Raw genomic sequence first — 20,113 nt, 5'->3', positions numbered from 1 at the left:
CAGCCACTCTATTAAAACATAGAGGTTAGGCACTGATAGCACACACCTTTAATCCTAGCATTTGAGAGGCAGAGATCCAAATGCTGTGAGTTCAAGGCCACACTGGGAACAGAGCCAGGTGTGGTGGCACATGCCTTTAATCCCAGCACTAGGAAGGAAGATGGCAGGGCACACAAAGGTGTATAAGGCATGAGTAAACAGGGAGCCTCACAATGTGGCTGGCTTGCTCTGTTTCCGTGATCTTTCAGCTTTCACCCCAATATCTGGCTCTGGGTTTTTTATTAATAAGACCTTTTAAGATTTGTGTTACAATAGACCAGGGTGGCCTCAAATTTGGGGATCCACCTGCATCTATCTCTTGAGTCCTAATCAATATATATATATAATATAATAAATAATAAAAATAGTATATCAAACTGTGTATGGTGGTGGCACACACCTTTAATCCTGGCACTCAGGAGGCAGAGGTAGGTGGATCTCTGTGAGTTCGAGGTCAGCCTGGTCTACAAAATGAGTTCAAGGACAGCCAGGTCTACACAGAGAAATCTGTCTTGAGGGGTGAGGGAGAGGAGTATGTCAATGGAACTTAAACTTAAAAATGGAGAACTGGGCTGGAGAGATGGCTCAGTGGTTAAGAGCACTTGCTGTTCTTCTAAAGGTCCTGTGTTCCATTCCCAGCACCCTTCCCTCGATAAAGGGAAAAATTCATCAGAAGGACATTGCAATTTATATATCAAACACAGGTGTACCCAATTTCATAAAACAATTACTAAGCCATGTAAAGTAACAGATTAAACACAGCACACCTGGTGAAGGGGTACACACCTGGAAGACAGAGGCAGGTGGATCTCTGTGAATTCTAGGCCAGTATGCTATACGTAGCAAGTTCCAGGACAGCCAGGACTACATAATGAGACCCCAGCTCAACAAAACAAAAGCCCCAAACCCACAACACAAGAACAGTAGATGGCTTTAATATCTCACTCCCACCTATATAAGGGTCACCCCTCCCAAATAAACAAAACACCTGAGTTCAATGCTATCACAGGTAGAATGGACCTAAGAAACATCTGTAGACTATTCAATCAGCCAGAAGCTCACATATGCAGCGGTACAAAGAACAAGAGAACCCCTGCTCATAACAAGGCAGAAGGAGAAAGCTGACACCTGACATCTTTGTGCCACTTATTGTTCTTGCAAAAGACCCAGGTTCAATTCCCACCCCACAACCATCTGTAACTCCAGTTCCAAGGATTGGATGCCCTCTTCTGGCCTCTTTGGATACTAGGCATGCAAAGGGTGCACAGACATCCATGTAGACACTCATACACATAAGAACAAAATGTTAATTAAAAAAGTAGAAAATTGTTCTTAAAATTCAGGGAGTGGGCTGGAGAGGTGGCTCAGAGTTTAAGAGCGCTAGCTGCTTTTCCAGAGGTTCTGAATTCAGTTCCCAGCAACCACATGGTGGCTCACAACCATCTACAATGAGTTCTGGTGCCCTCTTCTGACCTGCAGGGATACCTGCAGGCAGAACACTGTGTACATGATAAATAAATAAATCTTTAAAAAAAAATTTCAGGGAAAAAGACCCTGGTAGTCAAAATAATCTTGAGCTAAAAGAACAATGATGTCAGTACCACCCTTGCTTGTCTTCCATCTACATCACAGAGTCAAGGTGACAAGAACAACATGGTGCTGGAAAAATAACAGACACGGATCAATGATGCTGAATGGAAGACCCAGATACAGCAAGTCTGACGGTGCACGCCTTTAATCCCAGCACTCAGGAGGCAGAGGCAGGCAATCTCTGTGAGTTTGAGGCCAGCCTGGGTTACAGAGTGAGATCCAGGACAGCCAGGGCTACATGGAGAAACCTTGTATTTAAAAAAAAAAAGACCCAGATATATATCCACAGAGCAACAGCCACCTGATTTGATTTTTGACAAAGATGACAAAAATATGCATTGGAGAAAAGACAGTATCTTTAACAAATGGTGCTGGTAAAGTTAGATATCCATAGGTAAACAAATAAAGGCAGATCCTACCTCTCATCTTGCACAAGAATCTAGTCCAAAATAAATCAAAAACATTCCTGTCAGACAAAACTCAGAACCCATTAAAGGGTAAAGTAGGGTGAGGGCTGGCCTCAAACTTACCACAAGCTGGCCAAGGCCTAGGATGACTTTGAGCTTGGATATTCAATATTAGCCATAAGCCAAAAAGTGATGACTTTGAATTTCTTTGTAAAAAATCCATGACATATATTTACTGATGGGGGCAGGGCACATGCCACAGTGCATGTGTGGGGTTCAGAGGACAGTTAGCTTAGTGGCCGCCGAACACTTACATATCATGTATGAGGTCCTGGGGTTGATCTCCAGAACAATATGGGTACACACACTGCACACACATACACATAAAATCTGGTGGCAATGAGCTGGACATAGAGGCCGACGCAGGCAGATCTCCATGAATTCAAGCCAACCTGGCTTATGTATCTAGTTCTAGGCCAGCCAAGGCTACATAGAGAGACACTGTCTTGAAAAACAAACAGAAAAATCTAGTAGCAATGATAATAACAGCTAACATTTACTGCTTGGCTATTTGCCGGACATTGGCTAAGAACTTAATAACAAGTTGAAGAATACAAAATAAGCTACCAGGCCTAGACCACACAGCTGGACAAAAGCTGTAAATATCACCCTTCTCAGGGTGCCTGGAACCTTGCAGCACTAAAGACATCGAGAGATGAAGCAAGTGAGTGCCCTTAGAAAAGCATGCACTGTGTTACGGGTCATGCAAAGAACCCTAGAGAAACCCGCTGTGCAAGGTACTCTTTTTTTTTTTTTTTTTTTTTTTTTTTTTTTTTGAGACAGGGTTTCTCCGTGTAGTTTTGGAGCCTGTCCTGGATCTCGCTCTGTAGACCTGGCTGGCCTCGAACTCACAGAGATCCGCCTGCCTCTGCCTCCCGAGTGCTGGGATTAAAGGCGTGCGCCACCACCGCCCGGCTCAAGTTACACTCTTGAAAGAGACTTCTGGGTTCAACCAAGAGGGAATACGCCAAGTAAGTTGTCAGGAGTTGAGTGTGACGCAGGAAGCTTGAACATGTGCTAACACTTCTACTTCAGACACACAGCCTCAAAGAGAGGTGAGTGAGACTCTTCCCACAGCTCGAGAGGGACCCTGAGGAAAAATATGCAAGGAGGGAGAACTACTCGAGGGGTGTGGGTGAAGCAAGGCCCGTCCGTGCTGGTGAAATCTGCCCTCTTCTGCCCTGTGAAAGGCTTCTGGAAGGGGATAGGTGCAGGACAGCCACTCATGGCACAGGCCCAGTTGCTTCATCAACCCTGAGGTGTGAGTGTCTCCATGACTTGCTGTCTCCACTGATCCTCTGGCTGAGAGGCTGAGCCACTGTAAGTCCAGGTAGATCTCGACACTTCACCTGACTTGTTTAGATCTCCTCTTCAAGATTATGTCTACCACTCCCCTGGGACATTGGTTTTCAGATTTGTCTGTAGAAAACAGCCAGCTCCCTTAAACTCCTCTTCTGCATATCTAAGAGCTTGACCAAGAGACCACGCTGTCCCCAGGATGGAGAAGCACACACACACACACACACACACACACACACACACACACACACACACACACACACACGTATGCACCCGCTTCCCTGGTTTCATGGCTTGAATCTGTAGCTAGACTCGACTATGATTAGCTGCTGTGAATCTACACTGTTATTTCTCTAAGTTATATCTGAATCTTGTGGGTTTTTTTTTCCAGGCCATGTGTCTTGTCGCCCAAGTGTATAAGAACTTTTCTGAGAGTCAAGGTCATGTCTACCACACCACCAATCTATCAAACCCTCAGGAATTTACCTCCAAAGAAATTCCATTTCCTTCTCCACTGATCCTACCCTAGTCTAAGGCAGAACTTAGAACACACCCAGGCTAGACCACTCAAGCAAAGCCTGCACTATGACAGCCTAGTACAGCCCAAGACATACACACGTATTGCACAAAGAGAAATAGAGGGAGGTAGCTATTATCAAAAGATAGAGACAAAAGGAGCTTGGCAAAGAGGATTGCCTCACCAGAGCTAAGATTCTGGCAAGATACACAACAGCCCAGCTGAGAATAGTAATGCACATAGTAATCCCAGCACATGGAGCTAAAGCCAAGAGGGTCAGGAGTTGAGGGTTATCCTAACCTATAGCAAGTTTGAGTTCAAGGGCAATGAACTGGGTTATATGAGACAGTGTCTCAAAGAAAAAATTAAATAACAGCTTTTCTCCCACGCTGCCTATCTTCTGGGAAGCCAGGGTCACAGGTACCCCCCTCCACTGGCCCTCAACCTGGAAAGTTTTCATTCAGTGGCTGGGTTGAGTACAAGGCACTCTTTGTTCAGTGGGATGTCAAAACATTTCTTGTACGTCCTTTGTTCCCAACCTTGACTTCTGCCCCCTATCAAGTTCTTAGCTGTGGTCTCCCATGTTCTCAGCTTCTGAGTCTTATGCTTACTTAGAACAATGGTTCTCAACATGTGGGCCATGACCCTTTGGCAAACCTCTATCTCCAAAAATATGTACATTTTGAATCACAACAGTAGCAAAATTATACTTATGAAGTAGTAATAAAAATAATTTTATGGTTGGGGTCCCCACAACATGAGGAACTGTATTAAGGGGTCTCAGCATAAAGAAGGTTGAGAACCACTGGCTTAGAGGGTCTCCTTGTTGTGGACCTGGGAGGCACGGGAGTTTTATAGGGGAATGATGGACTAGGGAGAGATCAGAGGATCTCTTAGAAACACAGAGGCAGGTACCTTTCCTTTAAATGACTAGCTTGTGCGACACCTTCTTGAAGACCCAGCATCTTCAGCTTCTCTTTGTCTAGCTTGGTCATCTCCCACTTAACAGTTTACCAAGGTGAGGTGAGGCAGACAGAAGCTTGTCTTCTTGTTTTATGAGTTAGAGGCTTACTATGTAGCCCAGGGTGGCCTAAAACTCTTGATCCTCCTGCCTCAGCCTCTGGAGTACTGGAATAACAGGGCTGTGCCACCTCTGTGCCCATCTTGTTCATCCTGAAAAATCTTCCCCTACCTTGGATTACTTGCTACCCTCTTGCCAACACCCCCAATACACACACACACACACACACACACACACACACACACACACACACACACCAACTTCACACTGTAACCCATGCTGATTTAGAACTCCCCGTACAGCCCAAGGTTCCTACTTGAGGCAATCCTCCTGCTTCAGTCTCCCTTGAGATTTCAGATGTGTAATACCACACTCAGCTTTCTCCCACCCTCAGCCCCCTTTTTCTTTTCTAAAGAGTCCTAACTCTTGCAGTCCAGGCTGGCTTGGGATTTGCTGTGTAGCAAAAATAACCTTGAACTTCTGACTCCACTTTTAGTGCTGGGACCACCATACCTGTTGCTTAGGACCAAACCCAGTGCCTTATACATTGCAGGAAAGCACTACCAGCTGAACTATATCCCAACCTTACTTTAATCAATCAAAGAGCACACTTTGCAATTATTTATTGAGGGAGCACACGTGTGTGTGGAGGTCCGAGGACACCTTGCAGGAGTCAGTTCTCTCTTTCTACCTGGTGGTCCCCGGGGAATTGAACTCAGGTTGGCAGGGTTGACAGCAAGTACCTTTACCTGCTGAGTCATCTCACTGGCTCCGCCATCTAATCATTTTTGAAAATAAAATAAAATATAATTTTATTTGATGGGTGTATGTGTTTGACCCCATAAATGTGTATGCATCAAATGCATGCCTGATGGATGCCTGCGGAGGCAGAAGAGGGTGCCAGCTGCCATGTGGGGGCTCTTAACCACTGACCCACTTAAATGTTTCCTGTTTGTTGGTTGGTTGGTTTTGTTTTGTGTTTCGAGACAGGATTTCTTTGTGTAGCCCTGGCTGTCCTGGAACTCACTCTGTAGACCAGGCTGGCCTCGAACTCACAGAGATCAGCCTGCCTCTGCCTCCCGAGTGCTGAGCCACCACCACCTGACTCATATGAATCTTTTTTAAAAACTCATGCAGTGGTGCTGACTGTATTCAGAGTGGGTTCTTCAGTTTGACAGTGCCAGGGCTCCAGCTCCGGCCATGTGGCGCTGCACCTGAATGCTCTATCGCGGCCCACATTCCCAGGGTTTTGCAACCACTGTGAACTCTTTCCAAAGCTTTTCATCTCTGCCATAGAAACTCTGCACTCATTAAGCAACACGCACCCCTGGTCCCTTCCCTCCAGCTCCTGTTCACCTGTCACCTATTTCCTCTCTCCCTCTCTTTCTCTTCTCCTTCCTGCAGGGGAAGGGAGGCTGTCTTTGTGGCGGTTTGGGTCTGGGTTTGTTTTTGGAGAAAGGGTCTTCGTATGTAGTCTGGAACTCATTATGTAGCTCAGGCCGGACTTGCATCCACACCGGTCCTTCTGCCTCAGTTTCTCAAGTACTGAGAGTTCAGGCGTGCACCACCACACTCATCTGGAATCTAATTTCTGGCCCTAACAATTTGCCTAGTTTAGATTTTTTTTTCAGAGCTGAGGATCGAACCCAGGGCCTTGTGCTTGCTAGGCAAGTGCTCTACCACTGAGCTAAATCCCCAACCCCTAGTTTAGATTTTTATTGGAAGTAGAATCATCATATTTTTCTTTCTTTTTACCTTTTTTTTCCCAAGACACCATGCCCAGCCATGTTTATTTATTTATGTATGTGTGTGTTGTAGGTATGCAAGTCTGTGTAGCACTTGTATGTCTAAGCTGTGTGGCCAAAGCTGGCCTGGACTTGTAGATACTCTGTCTCCTCTTCAGCGATCTGTGGATCACTGTGAGTTTGAGGCAAACCTGGGCTATAGGGTGAGATCCTGTCTTACACCATAATTTTCCTTCGCCAAACAAAATAAAGAATTATTGTCAGGCCGGGTGGTGGTGGTGTACACCTGCTGTGGGATGTTCTATATGTCCTGTGGGAGCCTGTTCTCGGGTTCCTCATGGCTTTAGCCAGGTCCGCATAGAGGATGATTAGGACCACGGGCCTGAGGGCAGGTGTCTGAGATGGTCTGCACTTGGCTGTGCTGGGGGATGGTCTGTATGTCAGGTTGCTCTGATTGGTCAATAAATAAAACCTGATTGGCCCTGGCTAGGCAGGAAGTATAGGTGGGACTAACAGAGAGGAGAAATAAAAGAACAGGAAGGCAGAAGGAGTCACTGCCAGACGCCACCCTGACAAGCAGCATGTGAAGATGCCAGTAAGCCACGAGCCACGTGGCAAGGTATAGATTTATAGAAATGGGTTAATTTAAGATATTAGAACAGTTAGGAAGAAGCCTGCCATGGCCATACAGTTTGTAAGCAATATAAGTCTCTGTGTTTACTTGGTTGGGTCTGAGCGGCTGTGGGACTGGCGGGTGACAAAGATTTGTCCTGACTGTGGGCAAGGCAGGAAAACTCTAGCTACACACACCTTTAATCCAAAGAATCTGGCTGGGGTGGAATCTGCTTCTAATTCCACTGAAATGGCAGAGATGGGAGAATTAGGGGTTGGAGGCTAACCTCGAATACCATATTGAGTTGAGGTCAGCCCAGACTACATGAGTTCCTGTCTCAAAAACAAAACAAGAAAAGTAGGGTACTGAGGATGTAGTTCAGTGGGTAGAGTGCTTGCCCAGCATGCATGAAGCCCTGGGTTCTTTTCTCGTACCATATAAACCGTGAGTGGTGACTCAAAGATGTAAACTTCTAATGACTTTCAACTACGTTAAGAATGCATCTGGGGACCCAGCGGTGGTAGAGCATAACTTTAATCCCAGCACTTGGGAGGCAGATTTCTGAGTTCCAGGCCAACCTAGTCTGTAGAGCAAGTTCCAGAACAGCTAGGGATACACCGAGAAATCCTTGTTGTGGGATATTTGTACATTGCGGGGAAACTGTATTGCTGTGGTTGGTGTAATAAAAAGCTGAACAGCCAGTAGCTAGGCAGGAGGTATAGGCAGAACAGGGAGAAAAAGGAAGAGGAGGAATCTATCGAGACCCAGAAGGAGACACCAGGAAACACGGAGCAGAAAGAGAGGTAATGCCATGTGACAATCTTAGATTATATAAATGGGTTAATTTAAGTTATAAGAACCAGTTGAGACAAGCCTAAGCTAAAGGTCAAGCTTTCATAATAAGAAGTCTCTGTGTCATTATTTGGGGCTGGTGGTGAAAAAGAAAGTCTGCCTACAAACCCTGACTCAAAAAACTGTAAAAGGAAAATAATAATAATGCATCTGGGGGCTGGAGAGATGGCTCAGCAGCTAAGAGCCCTGGCTGCTCTTCCAGACGACCCGGGTTTGAGTCCCAGCACCCACATGGCAGCTCACAACTGTAATTCCAGTTTAGGGGGTTGACATCCTCTTCTGGCCTCCAGGGGCACCAGGCAAGCACACGGTGCACAGACATACAAGCAGACAAACACCCACCATACACGTAAAATAAATATCACAAAACAGAGGAAGACCTGCAATACTCAAGGCTTCCTCCTCTCTTAAGGGATCGACGCGACCCCAAGACACCTGACCCTTACCTAGCCCAGCTGCTATCATTTTCCACCATGTTGAGTAGGTTGGCTCCCCTGCTGCTCCTCAAAGTCTGCGTGGCTCGCCACACCTGCAGCTCCCCGTGCCTGCCTGCAATACCTCTGAAACTTTGTGCTCTTGCTCCTTGCTCAGGTGACTCAAGTCCTTCCCTGCCCAAGACTTTCACAGGCTCCCCATTTACCTACTAATCAGGGTGTTAGTTCACCCCTCTGAGGGAAAGTATAGAGGCTTTAACCTAGGAGTGGCAGCTCCTGCCCGGAATCCCATCATTCCAGGGAAGGGTCTGAGGCAGGGACATGGCTTTGACCCTGAGGCCTTCCTAGGCTATAGACACCGTCTCACAAAACAAACAGTTACATATGGATGCTCACTGTGTTACCCACATACACCTTTTGCAACTAATTTGTCCCGAAGACGTTAGAAGGAAGCAATATTGCTCAAGCTACTTGTAGGCAAATGTGTGTAGTATTTTAGATAACAATGCAGCGATAGCATGAGCAGCATGGGACGGGTCCATGTTCTTACAGCCAGGACGGACAGACCCTGTAATATCCTGGGCACTGGGTACATAGAATTCCCCAAGTGTCAGTCTAGTCACAGAGATCAATTGTTTCTAGATTAAAGGCTTTGCTAGATACCAAAACAAAGCTTAAATATAAGCCAAGAGGATCTACCTAATTCCAAATAACCTCACTGTACACCAGAAAGAGGAAGAAAAATACAGTAGTATTTAGAACAGCGGTTCTCAACCTTCTAACGCTGCGGCATTTACTACAGTTCCTCACGTCGTGGTGCCCCCCAACCATAACATTACCTTGTTGCTACTTCATAACTGTAATTTTGCTACTGATGTGAATCATCATGTGACTATCTGATATCTGACTCCCGAAGAGATTGCGGCCGACAGGTTGAGACCGGCTGATTTAAGGAAACCAAGAGTATAGGTGAGAACTATTGCGACATGACTGCACATGCGCCGTCTAGCAGCCAAGCAAGAGACCGAGTAATCCCTCATGCTCTATCCTATGTTCTATGTAGTCCTTGCACGGCGTGACCACGTAATTTGCATGCAGTGTGATCATGTAATCTATGCACATGCGTGGCATAGCTACGTAAGCTCATATGCACATGTGTGGGGGAAATCCATAAAAAGCAGGTCACAGACTCCTCCCCTCCCTTCCTCTTCCTCCTCTCCTCCCTCTCCCTGCACCATCATCCATAGGCCTAAGCACATTCCCCTCTGTTCCTTCTCCTAATAATCTCTTACAGTGGGTTTTGTTGTGCCTCGTGGCTTTTCTCGCATAATAAACAGAGCCGCTTAATGAATAACATTGCGCCGCACAAAACTAACAAAAACAAGGTGAAAGTCTTGCATCCTCGTCCACCCAAAACTACTGATCTGCCACCCAGAAAAGGAAAGGACCACTCACAGCAGGGTATGGAGGCTCAAACCTCTAATCCCAGAATTATAGAACGTTTGTGAGTTTAAGGTAAGCCTGGGCTACACAGCAACCCCGTTTGTTTTGCTGTCTGTCTGTCCGTCTCTCTCTCACACACACACATACACATACACACACTCACACACAACACACACATACACGAAGTTCTAGAACAGAAAAGCAATAACTGAAACAAAAAACAAAAAACAAAACAAACAAACAAAAAAAAAAAACACTAGAGCTACAGAGCGAGATCCAGGACAGGCACCAAAACTACACAGAGAAACCCTGTCTCAAAAAACAAAACAAGGGCTGGAGAGATAGCTCAGAGGTTAAGAACACCGACTGCGCTTCCAGAGGTCCTGAGTTCACAACCATCTGTAATGAGATCTGGCACCCTCCTCTGTATACATAATAAATAAATAATAAATAAATAAATCTTAAAAAAAACCATCAGAGGAATAAAATAACAGATTAAGTGGACAGAAGAAGCACTAATCTTGAAAAAAGGACTATGGCTGGAAGCTGAAGAGATGGTTCAGTGCTGTGGATAACGCTCTGTATAAAAAAAAAAAAATGCTGATTGGCCAGTAGTCAGGCAGGAGGAAGTATAGGCGGAACAAGCAGAGAAAATCCTGGGAAGTGGAAGGCTGAAGCAGAGAGACACTGCCAGCCACCACCATGAGAAGATGTTAAGATACTGGTAAGCCACGAGCCATGTGGCAACTTATAGATTAATAGAAATGGGTTGATTTAAGATATAAGAACAGGGCTGGAGAGATGGCTTAGAGGTTAAGAGCACTGACTGCTCTTCCAGAGGTTCTGAGTTCAATTCCCAGCAACCACATGATGGCTCACAACCATCTAGGATGAGATCTGGCACCCTCTTCTATATACCTAATAAATAAATAAATCTTAAAAAAAAAAAAAAGATATAAGAACAGTTAGCAAGAAGCCTGCCACAGCCATACAGTTTATAAGTAATATAAGTCTTTGTGTGTTTACTCGGTTGGGTTTGAGCAGCTGTGGGACTGGAGGGTGACAGAGATTTGTCCTGACCCTGGGCCAGGCAGGACCAGGAAAACACTAGCAACAGTTCAGTGGTTAAGAACACTCACTGTTCTTCTGAAGGTCCTGTGTTCAATTCCCAGCACCCACATGGCAGCTCACCACTGTCTAATGCCCTCTTCTGGTGTACAGATGTATATGCAGTCAAAGCACCCATACACATAAAATACATAAATAAATATTTAAAAAAAATAGGAATATGGAAATTATTGAGTCTGAGAAACAAAAAAGAAAAATTTAAGGAGAGAGACTGAGAGGACTCGAGAATGTATTTGAAGAGAAGATGCTGAAAAACTTCCCAAACTTGATGAAAATCATGAATATAAATATTCAAGAATCTCAATGAACCCAAAGTAAAATGAGCTCCAAGAAACTTGTACTAGGACATCTCCTTCCTTCTTTTCTTCCTTCCTTCCTTCCTTCTTTCCTTCCTTCCTCCTTCCCTCCCTCTTCCTTCCTTCCTTCCTTCCTTTCTTTCTTTCTGTCTTTCTTTCTTTCTTTTCTTTCTTTCTTCCTTTCTCCCTTTCTTTCGTTTTGAGACAGTCTCACTGTATAGCCTTGGCTACCCTGAAACTCACCTCACCAGAGACCAGCCTGGCCTTGAATTTGTAGAGATCTGCCTGCCTCTGCCTCCTGGGATTATAGGCATGTAAAACCATATCCAGCATAAAACTTTTCTTTTTAACAAAAGAAAACATTTTTATGAACTGAGGTAGTTCAGTTGGTAAAGACACCTTCTGTCAAAGCCTCACAACCTGAATTGTGCCCTGGGGACCCACGTGGTGGACGGAGAGACCTGACTCCCTAAAGTTGTCCTGTGACCTCTATGTACTTGCTGTGGTACACATGCATGCACGTACACATGCATGTGCACACACACATGTAAATAAATGTTAAACAATTAATTTCTCATATGAATTAATTTCTCCCACAGCATGCAAGTAAAAGACTGAGAAAACCTTTCTGAGCTGGTTCTCTCCACCATATGAATCCCGGGGATCAAACTCAAGGTCACCAGGCTTGGCCACAAGCACCTTTACATGCTGAGCCATCTCACCAACCCTCTAATAGAAATCTCTAAGGAAGTGGAGGGACGGCTCAGTGACTAAGAGAGTTCACCACTCTTATAGAACACCAGGGTTCCCAGCACCCACAAAGAGCAGCTTCAAAGAATCCAGCACCCTCTTCTGACCTCCAGGACTAAGTACATGCATACACGGGATGCACATAAACCCACTCAGGCACATACACATAAATAAAAAATAAATATCTTTTTTTTTTCAAGACAAGGTTTCTCTGAGTAGCCCTTGCTATCCTGGAATTCACTCTATAGACCAGGCTGGACTCAAACACACAGAGATCTGCCTGCCTCTGCCTCCTGAATGCTGGGATTAAAGTAATACACCACCACCGACCAGCTACAATCTTTCTTAAAATACTTGACGTAAACAACATAAGGGAAGAAAGATTTATTTGGGCTTGCAGTTCAGAGACTTCCATCTAAACTTCTTAGGTCTGTTTTTGTTTTGTTTGTTTTTCAAGACAGGGTTTCTCTGTGTAGCTTTGCACCTTTCCTGGAACTCACTCTGTAGCCCAGGCTGGCCTCCAACTCACAGAGATCCACCTGCCTCTGCCTCCCAAGTGCTGGGACTAAAGGCATGCGCCACCACCATCCAGCTCCTTCTTGGCACTCTTGATTCTGGATGCATTGTGAGTTAGGGCATAGCCTACTCACACATGGAGGACAAGAAGAAATGGCTGGGACAAGATGTGTGCCCCCAGGGACATGCATGCCCTCAAGGATCGACATGCTTCTACTAGACCCCATCCAAAGTTTCTAGAATCGTACCAAATAGGACTGCCAGCTTAGGACCAAGCTGTAGCTAGTCTTCCTCTGTCCCACCAGCCAACTCCCAAATCATGACACAGGACATTGTTAATTATGAAAACTCAATCAATAGCTTAGGCTTGTTTCTAATATGTTCTTACAACTTAAATTAACCCATATCTTTTAATCTATGCATGGGCATTACCTTTGCTTTGTAATGCCCATGCTGTTTGCTCTGTGTCCCTGGCATCTTCTCCCTCCTTCTTCCCAGTGTCCTCTGTGCCTGGAAATCCTACCTACCCATTGGCCATTCAGCTTTTTATTAAACCAATCAGAGGACATATCTTCACAGTGTAAAAAAAGATTATTCCACAATTTTTTCTCTAAATAAAAAGGAAAGGTTTTTAACTCTAACAATGCAAAACAATATACAGTAAGAACAATTACCAAGTAAGAAATACATTTACAATGTCCAGTCCATTAGTATTTGGCAAATTTAGAGAAAATATTCCATTATCTATCCTCTCTTGATGAGTCCAAAGTTTTGTACCTAATTTACTTTCTATCTTGACTAAGGGAAACTTAGTTATGATACAAACTATCTAGTCTTCAATTCTATCAGAGAACTGAAGAAGATATAATATTACCAAGAAGTGCAGAGTGAGAAACTTCCAAAGCTGTGAAGTGACAGAAACAGTGGGCTGCCTGGACAGTCACGCCAGAGTTCCTTTGGAATGTTGGTGCAACCAACTTTGGTCTAGGGACCTAGATTGTATGACAGACTTTTCTGTGAAGCAGGAACTTTTGAAGGACTGTCCTACCTTGCTTTGGCAAAGTTCAGCAGTCTCTTTCTTTTTTGTCTGGTTTGTCCAGTTTGGACAGCATACTGTCAGCAGTCAAGGCAAGGGCAGTTTCTTCACCCAGTGGCTAGCATTTGCCACAAAGAAAGCAAACTCCATATTGAGTATCTTAAGTACCCATCATCTTCTCTGAAGTAAATTGGTGCTGCCAGGAACAGATGTGTCTCATTGTCATGAAAAGCACTATGTCAACAAAATAGTTTAAATGCCATACTCTGTAGGTCTTTGAAGTGTTTGAAGACCATTTATCTATCTAAAATAGCTGTTTGAAAACACTTAATATGAATACAAGTTTGATTATTATAGATTACTAATTATTAAACTGCATTTCTTTTTTTTTTTTTTGTATGTTTTTTTGTTTTTTCCAGACAGAGTTTCTCTGTGTAGCTTTGTGCCTCTCCTGGAACTCACTTGGTAGCCCAGGCTGGCCTCAAACTCAGGGATCTGCCTGGCTCTGCCTCCTGAGTGCTGGGGTTAAAGGCGTGCGCCACCACCGCCCGGCTAAACTGCATTTCTTAATTATACATTTTTAAACAACCTGCATAAGCACAATACCCCAAACAAGAGTAGAAACATACATTTAATATAACAAAAATAACTTTCAATTTGTATCAATATGTGAAAATTCATACCAATGTAAAATATTTGAGACTAGTGGTTGTTTAAAAGTAAGCCGGGCGGTGGTGGTGCACGCCTTTAGTCCCAGCACTCGGGAGGCAGAGGCAGGCAGATATCTGTGAGTTCAAGGTCAGCCTGGGCTACAAGTGAGTTCCAGGACAGCCAAGGCTCTTACACAGAGAAACCCTGTCTCAAAAAACAAAAACAAAAAAGGAAAAGAAAAGAAAAAGGAATAAGTCATGAGGACTCTGTAACCAAGATTTATCATGTCTCATGCAGTCTCAGAGCCATTCCCATGCAGAGGGAATCAGCTTACATGTCACCTGTCCTGTAGTCATTCTTGGTTTCTCCCCCATATCTGTAGCCAAAATATTCAGGAGGTCTCCTCTGGTCAAATCTGATCTCTATTAACCTGGAAGGAATACACAGCCTTTTGTTTCCACAGGCCTCTTCCCCAACCTAACACATTTTTTTACTTCCATTTTAAAGTTAAGGCATTTTTAAAGTGTATAGGTTGGTTTAGTTCAGCAGTCCCTTCCACAATCCAATATCTCTCAGCAGCTGTTATCTGTTCACTAGCACTCAAAAAATTCAAAATTGACAGGCAGTGGTGGCACATGCCTTTAATCCCAGCACTAGAAAGGCAGAGGCAGATGGATCTCTGTGAGTTCAAGGCCATCCTGGTCTACAGAGCGAGTTACAGGACAGTCATGGACGCACAGAGAAACCCTGTCTCAAAAAAAAAATTAAGATCTCTGTGAGTTCGAGGCCAGCCTGGGCTACCAAGTGAGTCCCAGGAAAGGCGCAAAGCTACACAGAGAAACCCTGTCTCGAAAAACCAAAAAATAAATAAATAAATAAATAAATAAATAATTAAAAATTAAAATTACCAAAGCATCATATAAGGGCCAAACTCCCTGTGTTATAATATTTCCTACTCTTATTCAGGCAATTCATTTTATTATTATTATTATTATTATTATTATTATTATTATTACTATCATTATTACTTCTCTTTTTAAAAACTTTATTATTTTTAAACTCTTTTTTTTTTAGACAGGGTTTCTCTGTGTTTTTGGTGCCTGTCCTGGATCTCTCTCTGTAGACCAGGCTGGCCTCGAACTCACAGAGATCCACCTGGCTCTGCCTCCTGAAGTCCTGAGTTCAATTCCCAGCAACCACCTGTTGGCTCACAACCACCTGTAATGAGATCTGTTGTCATCTTCTGACAGGCACACATGCAGACAGAACACTGTATACATAATAAATAAATAAAACTTTAAAAAAAGAATATAAGATTTGATCGAGGAAGACTCCTATAATTTTGACTACAAAGAAATAAACCTAAAAGAACTACAAGACACATAATGTATATTTTTTTTTAATTTATTTATTTATTACATATATAGTGTTCTGTCTGCATGTATGCCAGAAGAGGGCACCAGATCTCATTACAGATGGTTGTGAGCCACCATGTGGGTGCTGGGAATTGAACTCAGGACCTCTAGAAGAGCAGCCAGTGCTCTTAACCTCTGAGCCATCTCTCCAGCCCCATAATGTATATTTTATCTCCTCAAACACATAACAAAAAAATCATCTTTGGCTGACTTGTGTACAATGCACAGCCTATACTTATGCTAATACAAATATATATGTTATCATTAAAATTTTTTGTATTTTGAGAACAAGAGGACCAGACACTAATGAAAATGCATGGCCCAGATTATCCAATATCCAGGACATTTTCAAGGCTGCTGGCTGAGATGATCCAGACTCACAAACTATTCCAGCCAAGACCTACCAATTATCCTGATTTTATCAAGGTTCCCCCAAAGATAACAATGCCCATAAACAACAGGAAGTAGTCTGGAGAACAATATCCACATTCCCAAAAAATTGATTATAGATGTTTATTGGTTACGAATTGTTATTGATAATGTTCAGAAAAAAAAAAGCTGAACAAAGAAGGTTAGATTCAAGAATCTCTTTCTGAAAAGAAAATGGGGGAATATATAAAATGATAGGATAAAAGAGTAGATCATAGAACCTACTTTTAAATCAAAAATAGCAACTAGTAGTCTTAAATATTTTACATTGCTATGGATTTTTATATATTAATTCAAATTTAAGTTAACTTTGTTATACTGTATGTATATATCTACTCTTGTTTGGGGTATGGTCTTCAAACACTTCAAAGACCTACAGAATATGGCATCTAATATGTTTACTGTCTGCTCTTGGCAGCACCAATCTACTTCAGAGAAGATGATGGGCATCAAAGAACTCCATATGGAGTTTGCTTTCTTTAAGGCAAAAACTAGCCATTTGGGCAAAGAAACTGCCCTTGCTTCAATTACTGACAGTATACTGTCCAAACTGAACCAGCATTATGCAAAAGAAAGCGACTTCCAAATAGTCCTTCAAAACTCAGAAAAGTCTGTCAGATATTCTAGGCCTGTAGGCCAAAGATGGATGCCCCAATGTCACAGAAGAACCTAGGGTGACTGTCCAGGCAGCCAGATGTCCCTGTTGTTAGGTAACATTTCACCCTTCTGGGTCTTTAGGGAGTTGAAGACTAGTTAGTCACAGTTAAAATTTTCCTTAGTTATGATAAAAGGTAAATTAAGTATGAAAGAGTCTTATACGCTTAAGTCACAAAGATAAAATAAATCACAGAATATTTTCTCTAATTTTTGCCAAATACAAATGGACTGAATATTGTAAATGTAATTCTTACTTAATAACTGCTTTTATTGTATATAATCTTACTATTTTAAATTTAAAGCCTTCCTTTTTATTAGACTAGCAGGGGGAAATATGTGGAATAATCCTTTTGTACACTGTGAAGATTTGTCAGTAGGACTGGTTTAATAAAAAGCTGATTGGAGGGCTGGAGAGATGGCTCAGAGGTTAAGAGTACCAACTGCTCTTCCAGAGGTCCTGAGTTCAATTCCCAGCACCCACATGGTGGCTCACAACCACCTGTAATGAGATCTGGTGCCCTCTTCTGTATACATAATAAATAAATAAATCTTTAAAAAAAAAAAAAAAAAAAAAAAAAGCTGATTCGAGCCTGGCGGTGGTGGCGCACGCCTTTAATCCCAGCACTTGGGAGGCAGAGGCAGGTGGATCTCTGTGAGTTCAAGGCCAGCCTGGGCTACAGAGTGAGTTCCAGGATAGGCTTCATAGTTACACAGAGAAACCCTGTCTCGAAACCCCCCCCCCAAAAAAAAAAGCTGATTGGCTGGTAGCCAGGCAGGATGTATGGGAACAACCAAACTAAGGATGCTGGCATGAAGAAGGGGGCAGTCAGAAGAGTTGCCAGCCAAATGCAGGACACACAAAATGAGACAGAAGTAAAAGCCACGTGGCAGAATGTAAATTAATAGAAATGGATTAGTTTAAGTTGTAAGAGCTAGTTAGTAATAAGCCTGAGCTAACGGCCGAGCATTTATAATTAATATTAAGCCTCTGTGTCAGTTATTTGGGACCTGGTGGGTGGGAAAAAGTCTGCCTACAGTCCTCTGTGCCTGGAAATCCTGCCTAGCTATTGGCTATGCAGCTTTTTATTAAACCAGTCAGGGTGACACATCTTCATAGTGTACAAAAAGACTATTCCACAACACCAAACCTTTATATCTAGAGCATAATGATCTGCTATGTAATAGTATTGTGAGGTTCAGTCTTGGAAGTGATTAGATTTCAAGACTCCACCTTCATTAAAGGGACAAGTGTATATATTAAAACGCTTTAAAGCCGGGCGGTGGTGGCGCACGCCTTTAATCCCAGCACTCGGGAGGCAGAGCCAGGTGGATCTCTGTGAGTTCGAGGCCAGCCTGGGCTACCAAGTGAGTTCAAGGAAAGGCACAAAGCTACACAGAGAAACCCTGTCTCGAAAAAACCAAAAAAAAAAAAAATAAAAAAAAAAATAAAAAAATAAAAAATAAAACGCTTTAGTACTGTAGCCTGTGAGACCAGCTCCCAGGCCTGCACACAGGGTTGCAGAAAATAATGCTTTTCAGACTATTGGGACTTAGGAAAATTTTTTATTTATCTGAGGGAATAAGACATGCATGTACTGACCAGACCATTTGCTTTATTTTCTTTCAAGTTCTTATTTTTATCTTCTTTGTTTTGCCTCCCCTTATGTCTCATCCCAATGGAAAGCAACAAAAAGCTACATTTGAGGATCAAAGTACATTCCTTGAGCAAATGATAAGGAGCAGAGCCATTTACCATGGCAACACATAGGTAGGGACATGGTGTTTGGTATTTTCCCTGGCAGTAGCATTGAATGCATCCCAAACTTAAAAATATATATTTTTTATCCTGTTTGCAACCCCAGATCACAGGGAAGGGAACTTGTACCACTTTATTCCAGGCTATGAGGCCAGACCATTCTCTGTAGCTCTGGCTAATTATAAAACTTTTCCCGCAGTTAGCTGGACACAAAACTATTTCACTCTGGACTTGGTTAATTGTTTAATTGTTAATTTGGGACCAAAACAATAAACAGCTAGTTAGTTGATCCTTGAGTCTTGTATTAAAAACCTGAGGCTAGAATTTTGTGCAGAGAATTAATTGCTTGAGGAATTTGTGTAAGGCACTAGTTGTTGGTCTGTGTTATTAGCCAGAGTTACAGCAAGTGGGGGGAACTGGCACCTAAGTTGTTTTGTGTCTGACCTTGGTTCTGCAATTAGGCATTTGGAAATTTGTCCTTGTGAATTATTTGCAGGGGCAACTAGTTTATTTTGAATTTGAAAAAGCTGTCTTTGTAACTGAGAATACTGTCATTTTTCTATGAAAAATATCCCAGTATTATTTCTATTCATCAAAACTGTAAAACTTCAGCAGAAATCATCTTCCTGACCATTTATAGCTATATGTGTGCCCAGTAGATGGAATATATTCATGAGATAAACATACAAGCTGTGGAGAAAATACCCATAGCTGTTTTTAGGGAAGAAATGTAGTGGCACGTGAGAAAAATTACAGACAGAGGCAACCAGTTTTTAGAGTCTGTGGTCCTGTAAGCCTTGTTTGATGGGGTTCTTCCATCAGAGAATTATTCATCTGGTGGGTTGACACCTGAACTATCAATTGCTGTCTGCTGTGTATTCTGACCCCTGGTGAAGCCATTGTTGCCAGCAGCTCTCAGCACTTCAGGATAACTCTTTTGTCCCTTTAGCCCCTTCCACCCCCAGAGGGCACAGCAAAATGGCTTATGACCTTAAATACGCTGGTGTCTTGACCTTGGATTTAAGGTTCAGAACTGTGACAAATGAATTTCTCTTATTATAAACCACATAGTGGAAATTCTTTTATTATAGCAGCCTGAATGGACTGAGACAGAAATCAGTACCAACAAGTGGGTGTTGCTGGATAGGGAAGTGCATGCCTTTATTCCTAGCACTCAGAAGGCAGAGGCAGACAGATCTTGATTTAGAGGCCAGAGGGTTACATAGTGAGACCCTGTCTTAAAAAAAATTGGAGTGTTGCTCTAACAGTTGCCTAAAATACAGAAGCTTTGGAACTGGACAATGGGTAAAAGCTATCAGAATTCAGAAGAACATTCTAGAAAAGGTGTATATTGCTATGAATAGACTATAGCACTCTGGTGTAGGTGGAGTTTTTTGTTAGGACTGCTGGCTCCCCAGTAAATGACACGGAGACTTAGATTAATGATAAATGCTTGGCC

This window comes from Peromyscus leucopus, chromosome 1, assembly GCF_004664715.2.
Source record: "Peromyscus leucopus breed LL Stock chromosome 1, UCI_PerLeu_2.1, whole genome shotgun sequence".
In the NCBI taxonomy this organism is placed as follows: Eukaryota; Metazoa; Chordata; class Mammalia; order Rodentia; family Cricetidae; genus Peromyscus; species Peromyscus leucopus.
The sequence above is the reverse complement of the archived record's forward strand: the minus strand, read 5'-3'. Positions refer to the sequence as shown.